The sequence below is a fragment of the Schistocerca gregaria genome, chromosome X (genome assembly GCF_023897955.1).
Source record: "Schistocerca gregaria isolate iqSchGreg1 chromosome X, iqSchGreg1.2, whole genome shotgun sequence".
NCBI lineage: Eukaryota > Metazoa > Arthropoda > Insecta > Orthoptera > Acrididae > Schistocerca > Schistocerca gregaria.
In genome coordinates this window covers 751,362,000-751,381,672 of record NC_064931.1, presented here as the reverse complement: position 1 = coordinate 751,381,672, position 19,673 = coordinate 751,362,000, and the positions used below count along the sequence as shown (strand labels likewise).

The window sequence follows — 19,673 nt, the reverse complement described above, 5'->3', positions numbered from 1 at the left end:
TGAATCTGTATAGCTGATCCCTACTCTCCAGAACACACACAACTTTCATGATCCTGCCCAGTAGTGGTTACCGGAGTTTGGCCAGAGCTTGCAGTTGCACAGAACTACTGGCACTGACCAGGTCCCATCTTAAGAATCCTCGGTCTGCCATGCATGTACACAGCCATAACTAACCTGAGCCACCTTGAGAGCTCTACGAGTGTTAAAAGGTTGATCTGTTGTATTCAGTACTCCTCCAAAGAGATTCCAGAAAACCTCTTGAACTGGGAAGAGTAGGGGAGGGGTGGTGGGTTAGATGCCCTAGAGATTACCTGTTATTGTCTTTCACCTCAACAGCTGCGGCAGAGCACATCTTGAAGTTGAGGATTTTTTTTTTCTCCTTTTAATAGAGATCCATATAGTTGAGCACATATTAACTTACCATATGATGCAGTTCTCCTCCATTGGATTAAGGGGTAGTCCACTGAAGTAGGCCAAAGGAGTATGTTACTGAGAATCAGTGAAACATATCTTTCGGGGGAGCCATTTGTTTCCTCAATATCAGACGTAAATAAATTCTTGTACAAAGCCAGTTGCTCATTCAGCTTCCACTCCAATACAAAATGTTTTTCTAGAAAATGCTTTACACCCTGAATCTTGGCCAAATTCAAGGGCGCTCCTGATGACACAACTTGTATAACACCGATATTCATCAAACATTTACCTTTTTTCACAATCTACATTATAACTTTGTTCTTTTATTGTCCCGTTTCCTTCAGACATCTTTCACAAAATGAAATGCTTGGGTGAAGAAAATGTGGAATGCCAGAATTATAATAATAATTTTTATTGTCCCATAACAAAAAATGTTAAATCATAGATTTAATGTACAGGTGACTTATCAACACTGCAAATACAACTCAAATAATATTAACAGAATTTTCCATCGGTTCTTGGTAGAACAACATTATATAAAATGGAAAGTACCAGTTTACTTTTGATCTACAATATTTGTAGAACAAAAGTTAACTGGTGCTTTTCATTTATTACAACTCAAATGCATTAGAGAAACAATATATAACTACAGCATTAATATAAAAAGCATAATTATTACAGCCATTTGATATAAAACTGCTAAGCTTAATTAACAACCATTTGCTTTCTTGCTCAGTTTTTCACATTATCATTCAGAAATTGTCCTAAGGAAAAATAGCATTTCTGTAGTAACAACTTTCACAGCTTTTGTTTCAGTTGTCCTAACTCCATACTGTGGATCTGTTTCTTTTTTAGGATGTGTAAATTTCATGCCCATGTATTCTGGGGTTCATGCATACAGCTTTAATCTATGAGTGGGAAGTGTGAAACTACTCTTGTTCCTTACACTGTATTGACCTTTAAAATTATTGTCCATGAATAACTTAGGGTTACTGTATACAAAAATTTTCAGTCCATAGACATACAAACAGAGAGCACTTAATATTTTTAACTTTCTTAACAGTGAGCAATGGAATTATTTTGGTTTTGCATTACAAATGTTTTCTAACACTTGATTTTTGTTTAATATTCTAATCATTCTGCTTGTGTTACCCAAAAAATAATGTCATACTTTATAACTGAATCAAAATAGCTGTGGTAAACTACTTTTCTCAGCTCCATGCTAGCTGAATATGACAGAATCTGAATTGCAAAGGTCACAATGTTTAATTTATTTGCTTAGTACTTTATATGTGAAGGCAAGGATAAATTTTGGTCCAGATGCACTCTTAAAAGCTTAACACAGCCTGCTTCTTTCAGTTCTTGGTTTCTGTGATTAATGGTGGGTTTCACTTACATTAGAATTTAGTTTCAAAATGCAACACATGTGTGTTTCCAATATTAAATTGCAATCCATTTATTTGGAACCAGTTTTCTAAACTGTCTAGTAGATTTGTGACATCATTGTTCTTTGGGGCCCACAGTGTAAAATATGTATTCTAATGACATGATTATTATGAATATCAGCCAGCTACACTGCTCTTTAAATGGTTTTTATTTCAAAATCACTCACAATGAGCCCATTCTGGCACACTGCCATCATCATGTGCTCCTACATGCAATATTTTTGCTGCCGTGTCATGTGTTTTTGTAGAATTATTAGTGTCTGCTTAGATGTACACTGGATACATATATCTGACTTACGTCGGTTTTTATGTATGATATGTATCCAGTGTACATCTAAGGAGAAACTAAGAATTCTACAAAAAGACACAACACGGCATCAACGACATTAGAGCACCCGATGATGGCAGTATGCTGAAATGGGCTCCTCGTGAGTGATTTATGAAATAAAAACAATTTAAAGAGCAGTGTAGCTGGCTATTATTCATAAGAAGATTTGTGGCAGTTGAGGGATTTTGTTCAGTCATTGCTTTCAACAAGGTCAGAAGTATCACCGGCAAATAAAACTGAGTGTGAATTTATGTTAAGGGCAAATTGTTTGTATACAGTATAAATAAAACTGGACCCAGAGTTGAACCTTATGAAATTAACATCATCTGCTTGATGTTATAACTACCCTTTGTTTTCTTTTTGTGATATATACTGCAAACCTCTAAAGCCCAACCCGCAATTCTGTATCTCTCCATTTTATAAAGGAGAAAGTAATGGTTTCCACAGTCAGATGCTTTTGTAAGGTCACAGAATAATCATACAACTTTTCCCGACTTGTCTAAGGCAGAACTGCTTTGCTTAACAAACTCATTAACAGACTTCTGTCGTGCTTTTGCCTCTTCAAAAGCCACGTTTACTATCCAAAATTATGTTTACTCTTTCTATATTTTTTTAAAATTTATGCTACCACCACCTTCTCGAATACTTTTGAAAATATTGGAAGGATAAAGATTAGGCAGTTGTTCCTCATATGTTCTCTTCAGCTCTTTTTGAACAAAGGTTTTACCACAGTGTTGCGTTCTTCAAGTGATTTATTAATTATTGAGCAAAGGGGGAGACGAGCTATTATCCTGGCAGCTGTTTTAACTAGTTTGGCTCTTATGCTATCCCTCCCTCTAGAATTTTTGTTTTTTAACTGTAATATAGTTTTCTCTACATCTTTGGCTGAAACTTTCTCAAATTTGTTAAAATATTCTTCCACCTTCTGACCTAAGTATACTTTTCATTTGTAACCATCTACATCTGATACTGACACACTCATAAAAAAATTTATTGAATGATTCTGACATTTGAGCAAGATTTGTTACAATTTTACATTCCACCTTAATTCTGGAAATATCTTTACTGTCCGTTCTAATTCCCAGTTCTGATTTTACAAAAGATGACACTGTCTTTGATTTGTGTCCATGATATTTGGTTTGTGGGGCATTCAACTATGTGGTTATCAGAGCCCGTACAAACATCCAATCTTTTCACTGTTCAGTCTTGCAACTTTTCCCGAATGATGAGGACAACACAAACATTCAGTCCCAAGACGGAGAAAATCGCCGACACGGCCAGGAATCAAACCCGGGACTCTCTGATCCAGAGGCAGCAACTCTAGCCACTAGACCATGAGCTGCAGAGATGAGTCACATTGTAATTACTATTAACCATTTATTTTGCTGTTTTCACTGCCCTTTCAAATATGCTTTTATACTGTTTGATATAATTAATGAAAACAAGGTCTTTGTTATCTTTCAGTTCCTAGTACGGTTGCCTTTTTTCCCCACTAAATATTTTTAGTTCAGCATTGATCAAATTTAGCTTATTTGACACTATTATGGGGCATGCTAAGTGGAAATATTTCATTAAATAAATGCAAAAAAATTCTAAAAATATGTTAAAATGCACAGACTGGAATACCATTTTGAACTTATCGCTCTATATCTTCTAATTTTGAGCAGAACAATTTTAAATTTTCAGCAGTACAATGTCTTATGCTTTAAGTTTTTCTAGTGCTTGGTTCATTTGCATTAGTTATTTCAATATAGAGAGCAGAGTGATCTGAATGTCCCAAGTCTACAAACAACTTCCTTGCCTTGCTGAAATTTCTTGCCCCCCTTCAGGAAGTTTGCTCTTCAACTTCAAAATTATAGAAGGGCTCTCCACAAACTAGACAAATCTTCTCATTTTTGCTTTTTGGGAACACGATATTATTAGTTTTCTGAATCTGGAAATGCCAGTTACCAGCAACTTTCACTGAGCCTTCTGTGTATTCTTTCCAGTCTTGAACAGGATATTTATTTTGCCCTAGGCATATACCTTTGCAAATTACTCAATGTGCTGAATTTATACACAGACAGGCTTTCAATGATGCTCAACTTGCAAAGTTGTCTTTCGATGCTACTAAAAACCCTGTCAGGTAGCATGAATGAGTGGCCCACTTGGAAACTACACTCCTATTTCTTGTAGACTGTCAAGGACTTTGAGAAGAAACCAATGACACAGCATGCTGATAATCCTCCTGTTTATATCCTGATTCCCAAATCTGTTAGAAAATAACCAAAGTTTTTTTTCATTCCTTTGAAGTGTAGGTGAGCTAGTCTGTGGTGAACCATTGACACTATTTGGTTTGATCCTTTGACCTATTCATGTTCTAACTGAATGTACGAAAACATCATGACAGAGTTCTGGGTGGACTCTGAGGAGCCATGGCCGACGTACTAGATCCTTTTGACAGTTGTAGCAGAGAGTTATTTCACTTCCATATTTCTTTCAGCTTTGTGTAGAACACATCAGCTATCATTTTGTCAAGCTGGGTTTGTAGGCTCTCCTTTTCGGCAATGCGTTTTTCCACTTTAATACAATTTTCCAGTGATTAGCATGTTGAGCCGGCACCAAAGCCAATATTGGAACCTTGGCAAGAAATGCCCCTGTAGTAATTAATTGTATTTGACAACATTTTTGTATTTCTCTTCACAACACATGCTCCACCTCTTAATTATTTCGTTACTTAAATAGACTGTTTGGGTTTCAGTTCCTCGCAAGTAGTGACATTCTAAGGGGATGAACTTCTTAATACACTTTTTCACACACTATTTTCTCACTTAATACAATTTGGTTCTTCTGTCACCTCCTCTTGTCTCAGTGGAAACGGTATCTTGGTCTAAAATTTTGTGGCAGAACCCAGTAATCCAATTTTTAATTTGTAAAACTGACAAAAAAAAAAGTTGCTTTGCAAACAGCAACATTTTCGATCTCCTTGGCCCTCTTTTTTGGTAGAGAAAAATGGGTGGTAATGGTTCGTTTCCTTTTTTTCCTCACTGGATCCTCTTTTAGAGGGCATAGTAGAGACATGTTGAGCTACATAGTTGCTCTGCTACTCTCAGGTTCTCTTCTGGTAAGAGATTCCATGAATTTTTCTTATGTCTTGCATGGTAAATTTGTTAAATCTAAGTTTTCCAAAAGGATGTTTACAATCAGGCGTCTTTGGGAAGACCTTGGGTTTGTATCTGAAATAAAGTCCCATGGTTAAATACGCAGAAGCCAGCAGCACCACATTACGGGTCTCGAAATGTAGCCAGAAGTCTGTACACACAGATAAAGTGAGAGAGAGATAGTGAGCTGAGAAAAATCAAGTGGCAAGTCATGATTAAACCACATGATTGGTAGAACTGCCAACACCCCCGCCACCAGCGGTTGCTTAAAACCCTCCCCAATTGTCCTTGCTGGTCCCTGTGAGATCGCATGCATTTAACACAAATTTTCTTGAGTTTTACTGTGCACTACGCTCTTACATTGTTGCCAGGTAGCTAACAGTTTTGGTTTAGCACAAACTGTCCATTAAATTGGCCAGACTATGGCACTGTGTAGCAGAGAGCCCATATCATAGCACGAATTTGTGGAGTTTATGTCATAACAGTTAGTTATGGTTTTCATTGCATAACATTGCTCTAATAATACTTTTTACTTTCTTACCTTTCCATTTCGGAAACACTTCTCTTCCACCAAACAGCATGCCTCTTCCTTTTCCGGGAGCAAACACCGCCCTCAGCCTCTCATCATATGCAATTACTATGATGGGTTTGACTTCTTGCAGAATTCCTACTATTTCAATAATTTCCACTTTGTTTGTACCATCTTCTGCATTTAACAGTCTACAAAATCATTTTCTTAAAAAACACCCACATAAATGTGTCAACAAGCACCCTGCTGATCAGCTGAACTGTGCTTGCCAGTATACATTTCAACAATTCATTGGCAGGGAGAGCTTCATTGTTGCATACATGTTCACTACAGTACAGCCAACCTAACTCTGAATAAGAAAAATATTCCTTCTAATGAAAAAAAAAAAACTGAAAGGTAGCTATGAATGTGTAGATTGGCATGTCTGATGCAAGTTGGTGTGCTGTGCATCCAGACATGGCACAACGCCCGCCATACCTATTGAACATGCCGGGGATTGCAAATGTTGGACATTTAACAGCTTTACACCCAAAAGCCAACATGCAGTCAGCAGCATTTGCAACTGAACACAAATTTCTACATCCATTTTCAATGGTTCATAGCAGGTTTTGTACTCTGAAACCCATTCGTTGGAAGCAATGGAATATTTTTCCTATCGGGTAGGCCACTGGATCTTATGGGCTACTCGTTCTATTCAGTGTATAATACATGGAAGAACTGGACCCTCTGCTAGGAACAGTATTTTCTACATAATGGAACAATGGAGAGGCTCATGTGATCATGACAGCCAAAAAAGCCACTTCATTCTTGAAAAATTGGTTGCAAACCTATCCAAATGAGATCACTTTGCTGCAAAATTTTGGAAAATATTTGGAGCTTTCATTCAACAACTTTTTACACTCCTGAACAACCTCTCTGTATCACTCCTGATAGAATCCATAAAAACTCCACATGCTGTTTCCATTCAGATCCAGAAGTCTGTAGATTGTGCAGACAATGATAATATAAAAACAGATGCTTGCAAAATATTGGGACACATACATGATTGAACTGCTGACTTCCTCACACAAATAACCAAATATTTCGTTGTCAAGAGGCAGTACTATTTGTTACACCTCAAATAAGTGTGATGGGAGTTACTGTCCACAGCACATATAAATGACAAGGTTAACATCATTCACGGCCTTCGAATCTGTTTATATTTGTATGTATGGTGGTAAAGTAAATATAAAATTACCACAAAATGCAGTAAAATTATTATGATCACTGCTTAGTGTAGACTGGCAGCTGACAACACAAACGTATGTGTAATGTCACGTGAGTGATCACATGTGAAGACTCAATATGATTTGACAACACAAATGGAAGTAGTCCTATAGTCATTCACAACCATCAGTAACCAAGGATCATTGGTCCAGAGTGGTTTAAGATGAAATGACCATATAAACCTAGTTGTGTAGAAGACTATGCCACACATTTACCAGAAGATTCTTAAGTGTAATTCATCAAACCAGGAATTCAGATACAAAGATGTTATTTGACATATTCATGTTCGTTTCTCATCAATGGGGATACCTTACTACATAGGCTTTGCAGAACAGAAAAGATTCAAAGATCTGCAATTTTGTCCTCAGATTGTGTAGTCAAGTATCAAAAGTACGCACAACAAATACAGCAAGAGAGATTGTAGGAAATTCTATGCCATGTAGAACCTTAGAAACTTAATAGTCAGAGATAACACTCTAAATCGAGAAACATTACTTGTTCTTACTTGCACCTCTAATAATGATCAAGGAAAAAAAATTGCAGAATTTGTAGTATATAATTTTTCTTCTCAAATACCATCTGTAAATCTGGCAGGAAAGGGAGGAGTATTCCAGTGCTCTATCTAACCTATGTTACACACAACATTACTTGGGACATACATATTTAGACGTAAGGTTACCTATTGTCTAATATCCCATCACTCCACTGAGATGACGTTCGGAGACAGACTCAAAGTGTGCTCATCTGGTGCTAACTCTCATTTCCTCTTTTCTTTTTTGCAATCCACACGATGGCAATAATTTTAACACTTTACACATTCGTGGCAATTAGGCAGCAATAAAAACAAGAAAACTCAGCATGACAGATCTGCTTCAAGAAATTTCAAATATAATGTACCGTTGCAAATATTTAACAACTGACAGAGACAAGTGTACTTAAGTTAACAAGTTTAAATTTCTGGATATTTGGGACAGTGGTATTTGTAAAGAGAAGTATCTTACCATTACACAGTGTTGTACTATTTTGTATGTATTGTGTAACTAATTTTTTTCACACATCTTATTGACATCCTTTGCCCACACAGCTTTACATGTCCATGTAGACTACTGAATGCACATTACCTGCTTTCACAGCTCAGTGTTTGTATCCACATAGCTTGCCAATCAGGGACCACAACTGCCAATAATTTTGTCAAACCTCAGCAGAACACCAAAGAAAATTATTGGAACTTTACCTCCTACAATCCAGTCTAAGGTTGTGATTCCATTCTCTGCCTCAAATGTTTGTTACCAAATGTTCCTACTATTTCATTTATGTACACCTTGTCCACTTCCATTAGAATCTACAACTTATATTTTCCCATTCTACATTAATAGCATAATATTCTCATGCATCAAATCCCATTGAATAATATCAACACACAAATTAGTTCTTTCTCCTACAATAATCTCATTGTCCTCTAGTGTTTTCAAGACTCAAAATTGCACAGCTAATAGTTGTGTGCACCTCTTCACTCTACTAGGCTACTGTACCTACGGTGTGGGTGACAGGTCCACAGTAAATATAGTACAGTTTGTTGTATCGCTTATTTCTAACATACAAGAAAACATTAAAAAAAGAAAGCTAAATTACTCACATATTTAAAGAAATGAGATGCTGGAACTGCCTCCCTTTGTTGTTCAAGCATGTCCAACACCCGCCTAGGAAACTGCTCATTACACTCTGCAGTTCCCTCCGAGAAATGTCAGCAATTTGCTGACGAATTTTAGTTTTAAGTTCTGCATCTAATGTGTGTGGATTTTGTTTGTACACAATCCCCAGATAAAAATCGCAGGAGATTAAATCAGTGAAACGAGAAGGCGATATGATGTTGGTGATAACTATACTCTGAAACATTGCAAATTTCCTGTAATGAGACATTGGCTGTGTGTTGTCACAGGGTCCTGCTGAAAGGTCATGAAAGCACATTCTCTCTCAGTTAATTGGTAAAAAAGATAAACGCCACAAAAGGTTTTCCACATATCTTTCACTATTAATCGAGTCCTGGAAAAAAAAAAACAGGGACTATTATTCTCTCACTGCTAATAGCACACTACTCTCCTGGTCAATTTTTCCATCATGGGTCCCATTCAAAATATATTCACAGAAATGCAACCTTTATGCACGGTCACCTGGTTAAACTTTTGGACTGCAATTATTTTATAGAGCTGTTCTCATTTACAGCGAGATGCCAAATGGATTTTCTAGATGTTTCCAGAGCATGTCCAACATCATCAGAAGTGTCTTCTGTGAGCACTGTACATGGCTCCATATGTTTCAAGTCAATAACACTTCCTGTTTAGCGAAATTTATTTTTCAATAAATGAATCTTACTCTGTTTAGCAACTTTAACATCAGGAAATTACCCTTGGAAGTCTCCTTATTGCACGCACTGATTCTGTATATACACATGAATACTCTTTAGCAAATAGAATACTTGTATTACAGAGTTTCACTTTAAACACTTTCATTCAATACACTGTATTGCATCACTTACATGCACTAGCTGCATAAACAAAGGCCTCACAGCAGAAGGAAAATATACTCCCACCAGTGCTACTGCCATCTGGCTACCAGCCCAGTAACAAAATCCCCGCCAGGTGGTTGTGTTAATGATTGATCACTCTGTATACGTAGGCCCAAGAGAGTGTTTAGGTTGGAACATATGAAGTCACCCTAAACTATCACTAGTGAGTGGCAACAGAACTACAGGTGACTGACAGCCTTTAATTGAAATGTAATGTGCAGCCCACAGTTGGGTTCAACTTTGGGGCATGAAAAACCTTATTCCTTGCCAGAGATGTAGGGTTTAATCGCCTGTAGCTAACAAGGCCACGAAAGCATTTGTCTTAATTCAGGAAAATCATGGATAATCTCTCTTTAGACAGCCAGAGGGCGATTGAAGCTGCCGAATTCCCAAATATAGAGTCCAGCTCTTACCTGGAAAAACATTTTATCTGCCAGCTGTTGGGTTCATCAATTTTTATTCTTGTGATACCTCTTACTTAACTGTTGTGGACACTATTACAAGAAACATGTATCTAATATTTCTGGCTTGTTAAGGAACTTATCAATTACAGCATTGTTTGTGGCCACATGATCTGGAAAGAATTCTCAGTTATAGACTTCACAGAAGGATGATGAATACATTTTACTCTATTTGTAGAAAGGCTGTGACCTTTTAGTGTTATTTCTTGCTATGCCTTGCAATATCACACAAGCGGTTAACAATACTATGATACACATTAATTGATTAACCGAGAGCCAAGATACGAAGTGATCAAGTAGTAAATACACTAATGTTTTCACTGCTTTCTGGATAATGGTACCACAGATCAGGTAGATTCACCAACTGCATATCACTATAAAATGAGGATGTAGCTCAAGAGAACATACAAGATTTAAACAATTTCGGTTTCCTCAAGTGCTTGACACTTAGCCAAGATTATGCAGTGGGTTTCTCAATCAGAATCTGGATTTTGATGTAATTTGTGAGAATATTCTGTCTATTACTCATGTAAGAAGAAATGTCTAGTGTCAACAGTAGGGTTGTTGTCTATTAAGACTGACTGTTACACAATGTTGCTGCTCACTTCAGTTGGGATGCCTTGACCATACCGTGATTATAAATTCGATGGCTTCAGGAGGGTCACATTCAATGTCAATGGCATGCAAAATATGAAACTGCTCATGCCGCCAGTGCCTTAGAGGTCAGATATATATTTCTCACTTGTCTATGCAGGATTGTACTGCCACATCACGTACCTTGAATCAGGAAATGGGTTTGTTTGCAGCAAGCCTAGTATCCACAACAATATTGTGACGTTGACTGTAGAACCACAGACTGTCAACATGGCAACCATTGTTGCTGCTTCCCTTTAACACAGCAACAGACAATACATACCGACTTATGACAACACTTGGCACAACAGTGACACCACATCTTTTTAGACAAGTCCTGGTTATTAACACATCAGAATGATAGATATATCAGTGGGTGGAAGCTCTAAGGAGAGAAACATTGTCTACATACAGGCACACCAACTGTCAGGACAGTATGGAGTGGCATTGAGTATATAACACCATCTCCTACACCGTGAACAGTTGGCAAGTAATGCAAGACTAAAAGTTGTCCATGCTGTCCTGACCTACCATAATACAGTGGGTGCTCCAACTGTTGCCACAGCACACTTTTTCTCTACATCTCTCATTCATTTTAAACATCTGATCACATTTATCATGAGGCTAGCAAGCCATCATTCACCATACACTGAAATTTATGAACGTATCTGTACACAAAATTAAGTTTGATTCTATAGCCGAGTTAAGAGCCGCTGATGCTTGTGTGTTAAATTTAACACCCTCTTTACCCTTAAATTATCTTCAAGTTTAATCATGTATTCTTCCTAATATACTGTAAATGGGCAATAAGCAACATTTTGTTACCTAGTATCCTTCCTGTTGTTGCAGTTTTAACTACAAACAGTTTAGTAAGCACACAACCCACCTATACCCCTGTATCAGTTGGGAGTGAAAATTATTTCAAAGATCAAGGATAATAGGTTTTCTAAACAAAGAGAATAAGTTGAAATTTATGTGCTTCTAAATTGTCATGGACTACATATTTGTAAATAGAACAGTAAACAATAACTACCAATAACATTAACAAATTTTCTTTTATTAAATAATCTGGTACAACTACGATGGCATCAGTTCCAGGCCTTTACATTCCCGTGCTATCCGAACACCGAGTGCAAACATGGCTACAGTCTTGATTAGTGACCTGTTAAAAAACAAAAGAAATTGTTACTTTACATGAAAATTCAAATTTACTTGAAAGTGTTAATGACCACTATTCTTATTGGCAACTAATTTACAAATCACAAAAGAGATGGAACATTAAAATTTAACAGAAAAGTTTAAAAGTGGCCTGCAAATTCCATTTAGAAATCACTGTTGTGTTTATCCACACAGAAAAAGTATCATAGTAATCATCATGTTTGCCACAGAAACAAAGTGTTTTTGAATACACTCACTCATGAAATATAAAATTCAGTTACAGCAGAGCCACATAATCATTAAATAAACATTCAGGGTAAAACTCATTATCATTGTTATCATTATTTGTATTGTACACATATTTTCATGTGTTGTAAACAACAAGTCATGTAAGATCTAAATTTTATGCAGAATATGCTACCAGCTGATTTATTAGTGCTGTCAAGGTATGTCATTCATCAGCACTACTTATCAAACAACCAAAAAGCTTTCTACAAAATAAAAAAAACACTCACACTTCACCACTAGTACCAATAAGAAATATGTCAAGTGCATTGTATGAGGCAAATAAGGTGACATAACTGACCATGAACACATCACACAGAATTATTGTGATCCAATACACTTCTGCATAAGCTTCGAGATTTTATTTACTTATAAAGGTTTATCAGATGTAGAGGTGTTGCCACTGACATAGGAAAACCTCAAGCTGCAATACAGATCAGACTGTCATCTTAAGGATGACTCCAAGGGAAGGTGGGTATTAGAGCATTACCCTACCTACTTGAGGCCATATTAACTTGAGCATGGCAGACTCCAAAAGGAAGTTACCAGCAAAGGCAGCAGACTTTTTCTTTACTGGACCACAAAGACAATAGACACGACCAAACACATTGGTCAACAACTGTAAGCTTGCTGAATTACAGCACACTACTAACTTGTCAGCTAAAACAATTTTTATGCTTTTAGCAAGATTCTCGAAAGATCCATTAAAGACAATACATCCTCATCGCATCTTGATGCGAGTGAAATACAGAAGTAATGCCAGAGCAGTTAAATTTCAGCTCCTCCAATATAATTTATATTCTGAACTGGGGCTAAATTCTTTATTCCAGCTCAGAACAATGGTTGCTCCCTTAAAATATGAACTGGGGCAGTACCTACATAGTATCACACTTCAAATAAAAAGAATTGTGAATGTGGAGGCATCCCAGATGTTCATTTGCCATAATCATATAATTACTGATACTGGGATGAGAAATTAATTGTTATTTACAAAGTTTTCACATATAGCTAAGTAACATCACACCAATAAAGTTGTATTACGCATTTTACATTCCAACAACAATTAAAGTCACTCAATCTGTAAATATTTCAGCGTTACTCAGATATTCTACATCTCTAAAAAAGTGTTTTCTGGAGTCACATTTATGAGACCCTGGCAGCCAACAAGTGTTATTCCAGGGTGACCCACATTCAAGCCAGGCTCTTCACAGCCGCAAGAAATGAGAAAATTGATTCCAATGTAAACAAGTACATCCATAGCCTGTTTCTACCACAGTCCCACATCAAACACCGTATGTAACGAAAGTCCAGCTTTACAATTTTTTATAACATGCTCTACGTCTAAATAATTCTTTCAGTAGAATTATCAACAAGATACGTTTACAATTATCGTAATGGCATACAGCATGAAAATTTTAAACGAATTCAATATGTGAAAACATTATCAACGTGTTCCATGTGGAGGCAGTACCAGGAAATTTATACTGCCGTTCATTTATATTTAACCAATACATTCAGCATAAAATAGATTTATTATTTAATATCATTTGGGCCATACATTAAGTTTCCTTCTAGGTCATTTAGACTGCTCTGGTCCTGAGATTAACTATTTCGTGGGTTGGTAGATTGAGTGTTGAAGGACAAAGATAGTCATTTGAAATACATAAGTAACTCTATGACAGGTAAACTTCATTTGTTTCAGCGATGTGATACAGCGCACAATAAAATTCACCATATGATACACTTACCATCTAAATGGATTATAATATAAACTTTTGATAAATTTCACTACAGGTCCTTGAGGTTTTCTTGAATCCGCCATTTTTTAGTTTCTTTCGTTTTCACCTCAACATCAGTAATTCTGCGTTGTTTGTACTTCGAAAGACTCTGCAGAATAATAACAGCATGTTACAAAATGGGCGTTAGACAAATCATTGATACGATTTGTCCACTACAATACCACAAAAACTTACCCAACAACTACGCAACACACGAACTCAACTTATTGAACTGCCCACCCAACTAGTAATTTGTTCAAATGGAAGACGTTCCACACCTTCGTAGAGACACAAATTTGCATTTCGATATACATTGAAAGTTGCACGCGAAACACCCCGATAGACGCCCGACACTGTTTCGATATGCCACATTTTCGAACATAGTATTGAAGCAAATAATATGGGCGTCAACATAAAACTGTAGATTTTAGTTCACAGACCATGGTTGACACACACAGGCTAGACAGAACAACGCTGAGAAAGGAAGTGGGATTCTTGTAGAAATCATTTTACACCATCAAATAAAAAATTAAAAGGTTAAGTGCTAATGTTGCAGGATCATTTTTAAATAATTTTCCGATAAAAAAAATGTGGGAATCGTTTGTCACGCTATATATACATAAACATTTGACTTCAGTTCAAGAGTGAGGCCGATTCACGTTGGCGGTCACGTCTCGCGACGTCACATCACCTTCAACTCAGGGTGTATTGATGTGTTCACACTGTCCATTACGTTACACCACCTCGATTCGCTTAGCCCAGTACCGAACTGTGAAAGTGAGGTTATGAGTTACTATCACTTATCAGTGATACACAAAAAGTGGGAATGTGGTATCGGGATTGAGGAACTTCCTGTGTAACGTTAGTAAATGTCTTCCCTGAAAACTAACTAGAACAAAGAGATTAGACCTCCACTTTTGATGGAAATATTTTAGATATAATGGCAAGAAAACAGACCTGATATCGTTGAGGAACTGCATACTGAAACTGGTATCAGTGACCATGAGATGGTAATAGCAACAACGAATACCAAAACACGAAGACAAGCAAAACAAGCATAAAATTTGTACATTCAGCAGTCTACACAGGGAAACAATAGCACCATACCTCAACGAAGGAATTGAAACTTTCCGCTGAGGACAGGGGCATGTAGAAGAACTAGGGCTCAAGTTAAAAGGGATAGGCGATGATACATTGGATATATAAGTACCTAGCAGGACACTTCGCAATGAGAGAGACCCTTCACATTAGAGAAACTTCTAAATAAATATATACTGCTGCATAATATGTAAAACGAAGAATAGGGCTATAGACAGAGATAGTGAACGAAACACGTTTGGTCAAGAAAGGAATGTGTAAGACTTTCAGTGACTGCCATAGAAGAATATTATCGAATGCTCTTTAAGCAAAAACAGAAATGTTTAACTCTGTTTCCAAACTTCCTTTGCAAAGGAAAACCCAAGAGTACTGACCAAACTTAATCCTCGTACTACTGAGAAGATGAGTGAAATAGATACTAGAGTCAGTGGAGCTGAGATACAGTTGAAATTGTTAAAACCGAACAAAGTTCCACGGCCCAATGGAATCACTATTAGATTCTGTACCCAACTCACAGGTTAGATACCCCCTCTGTTAACTATAATGCATTATAGATCGCTCAAACAAAAAACTGTGTGCAGTAATTGCAAGATAGCACAGGCCACACCTGCCTACAATAAGGGTAGCAGAAGTGATTCACAAAACTTCCGTCCAATGTCCTTGACATACATTTCTTGCAGAACTTTATTACATATTCTGAGAAAAAAAAATGAAATATCTCGAACAGAAAGATGTAGACAAACAGATCAAAAACAATATTTTTAAGTCAATAAATAGAGCCTTTTTACCTTGCTTGTTATGATTTTTCCCCTATATAACTAATAAAGTTATAAACCACTGTACTTCTCTCATTCATTAGAGCTGATTTTTCACTTAAAATGTTTTTCGGTGAAAATTACTCCATCAACTTTTGTTCTTATTTATATACAGTGTTGGTGTCACCTCTGTTCTGTCACTGTAAAATCTAAATAATTTTGCGCTTCACTTGTGGAAGAACACTCATTGAAAAAATATCCTTTGTACTTTTGTCAGTGGCCGTGAAAATCATTAGCTTGTGTTATTTCTTCTAAACCGTCAGAACTAGTAAGCAAGCCAAAGTGCAAAATTTTAAACCAAACCAAAGAAGACAGAGATGTGAAGCATGTGGTGGAAAGGCCAGATATATAACAGGTCGCCTAGAAGCACTCAATTGCTGTGGTAACCATGACGTCACTGCTAGTAACAGAAGAGGGGGTACAAGCTGTTGTAGCCACGTTGCTACGCGCTTCAGCAGCCTGGGATGCCAATAGTTGTGGTGGTCTATCTAGGTTTCTCTTATGTTAGTTGCCACATATGCAGTAATAGTCCCATGTACAGTGAATGTTGATGAAGCACACCCTTGTACAGTTAATGATACAAAGCTTGCTAGTGAAGACGTCATCACCTCCTTATAAGAGCTGTATTTTTCAAGGAAGTGTGAAAGTGGACGACATAAAATTTTGAAGAAAGGGCGTCCAACACTGACATTACACCTTTTTCAGAAAGATAATTTCAAAACACTTGCATTCCAAAGTTCATGGTATTAGCAGCACAAGTGCTAATAGTCCTACAAAAAGAAAATTATTCTGCTGACCATGTTTGCTCTTAAGCACATGAAAATCGACGATCTGAAAAATCTGTTTAGAGCATGTTTCTTCTAAAGATCATCTAAGTAGTTTTATTTCGTACAAGGAACTATCAAAACATTTATAATTTTATTTATTCTATGCCAACACATTTACAAAGATTACAAAACCACTACACATCAACATTTAAGCCCAGCTCTTCAGCATAAAATAACACAAATGAAAACAGCTATATATGGATATCAAGGTCGTTTATGTAATTTATAACATCACTCCCTGCTGTGAGGGAATCTTTGAAAGGACCCTTGTAGACATGTGCCGGACATGTCGATACAACATGAGCAATTGTCTGTCATTCCACACTACAGTCACATGATGGTGATGAAGATTTGCGCCCCTTAGGGGAGCGTGTCTGCACATCGTCCATGGCCCGTTCAGATGCAGTCCAAGGTAGTCCAGACTGCCCGAGGCTGGTCGAATCAAGCGGTTTCTTCAGGATGCATGGCAGCTTCACGTACTGTGGGGTACAGTTTTGTTGCCAGCAGCGTTTCTATTCGTCAATGGTATTGAATTCAGTTCCATAAGAGTCCTGGCTGTGATGAGAGTGGGATTTATCGATCTTAGTCTTTTCCGGTCTCCATGGAAGATATCATCCGTTATTGGAAGGTTGGTGTTATTAGCAATCTTCTGGCATTCAAGCAGTAGTGCGCTCTTCCGTCTGATATCAGGAGGTGGAATATATGCAGAAAACATGTGGGAGTAGATCGTATTGAGCCACTAACAATGCTCTTCTTAAGTTGTACATCTACTTTTTTTAAGCTGCTTGGCCACACAGTACTGCTGCTGAGCACACCAAACTGAGTGCTGATATCTGGAGAGTGTCTGCTGATAATATCCAATGAGAACCACACAGCTTATGGAGAATGTGTTTTCTGGTTTTGAGCTTTGCAGATTGTTTGCATCAAGTGCTCCTTAAAAGAACGTGTCCAATCTAATGTGATTCCAAGATATTTTGGAAGCATATTATGATGAATATTTGAATGTAGGCTTTCCTGGTGTATACTGCAGATGAAATCTTCTTGGTCTTAAATACAGGTAGCTGCTTCGAAAATCCACGTTCTGGCGAAGATGAAGTGTTATGATAAAGTTTGTCTCCTTCAAAATAGACATCGAGAGCTTTGTGTGCCAATGTGTTAGACAGATGAAAACATGAAACCTCTGTTTTATTTCAGTTTCGTTGTAACATCTGTGTACAGAAATAGTGGCATAAGATGTCTAGATCAAAATTTAGGATTTCTGCAGTTGTTTCAAAAGTTTTGTGTTGGGTAGCTATTGCCCAGTCGCCTGTATAGAAAAACCTTCTGGACTGTGTTGGAGGGATATCAGATTATCTAAGTTAAACAAGAGAGGAGCATATCCCTTTCATAAGCCATTGCTCAATACTTTTAGGCAAGTAGTGTATTTTTCTGCAGTTACAACAAATTTACTTCCAGGTAACATGTTGTCAATTAATTTTGTTGTCCATTCACATAGGTCAAGTTGCAATTATTTACAAAGCAGTCCATGTGTCCAAACTGTGTCATATGCTGCACTTAGAGTGACTGAAGCAACTAATGTTTTGTGCTTCATTTGTTATCCTGCTTCAATAACTGTTGTCAAAGGTAAGACTTGATCAGCAGAGCTCCATCATGATAGCCATCCAGCTTGCTCAATAAAAAGGTTCTGAAAGATTACTGGACAAATCCAATTGTATAGAATCTCTTCAAGGAACTTATCAATAGTGCGACTAGGCGATAGTTCTTAGTCTGGTCTGATGTCTTGCTGGGCTTGACTACTGCTACAATCTTTGAATGCTTCATTTTTTGTGGAATTGAATCAGATATCATAATGTCAGTGAAGAAATTCGGCAGTATTTTTTTGTGTGGTTTCCACTACGTAGAAAAAATTATTGGTGGATTCCATCACTTCACGATGCACTTTATAAGTTTGTGAGTTCTGGGAGCAGCAGAAATTTTGGGTATTGGGAAAGTTCTTCAAAAGTCAGATTGTTCATTAGTGTTCTTTTTGAGCAATGTAAGTTTGTGTCTGATATATCTTGTATGAGTTTTATCCCTTGTTGCTCTTGATGCAGACAATAAATGTGATGCAATTCTGTTAGCTGATATATGAGTGTTGTTCCTTACTTTAATTTCATTTTCATCCAGCTTAGGAGTAATGACTATGCTTTTCTACTTGATGTTTAAAAACTGAGTGACTCAGCAGTCTACATCCATCTAACACATCTGGTTGTATTGAGGTTTTGAAGTATGTTATCCACTATTTCCGGGTCCCCATTTTTTAGAAATTCATTATATTGTTTCTCAGTAGCTTTATCCCAACCTTGAATACATTGTTTCCAGTAGCCTCTAGGGATTGGTTTCTTTGCTTCACTTTTCATAGCTCCAAGAGCCTCCCATAGTTTTTTCTTTTTGGTGGAATCAAGACATTTGTCCAGATTTTTAGCAAATACATCGCTGTTTGCTATTCTGAAGTTCCATCTATATCGTGGAAAGGATGAAACGAGTGGGATATTGGACCCTATTTCAATTAAGATTGAATGGTGTTGGCTGTGTGGGAAGTCCTGTAATACGAACCGTGAACTTTGAAGAAGTAGTTTATTTTCATTAGTTCTCATAAAGCATAGATTGGGGTTTTACTCCTGTCTCGAACCTGCTGATACGAATGTCCTTTATCCTTTGCATCAAACACCAAATATAAGGTACTGTCTTCCACTCAATTTACAACAGGTTCCAAACATGTGTTTAGTACTTCAGAGATACAGAACATCACCGATGAAGTGAAAGCTGACACAGACATCATGAACATTCTAATTGACATCACAGCTCTTTTGTGCAAGCAGGAGCTAGCTTTCAAAGGTCATGATGAGACCAAAGATTCCCTGAATTTCAGAAATTACAAAACCATTTGA

General features: G+C 37.1%; 1 long non-coding RNA gene across 1 annotated transcript; it reads right to left on the bottom strand.

The window, feature by feature from the left end:
- Positions 1-11,818: 11,818 nt before the first annotated feature.
- On the bottom strand, positions 11,819-14,454 carry LOC126299371 (uncharacterized). Its single transcript, XR_007552788.1, has 3 exons — positions 14,199-14,454; positions 13,974-14,112; positions 11,819-11,944 (listed from the first exon to the last, which is right to left on the bottom strand). It is a non-coding gene; the product is annotated as an uncharacterized LOC126299371 (long non-coding RNA).
- Positions 14,455-19,673: the final 5,219 nt, after the last annotated feature.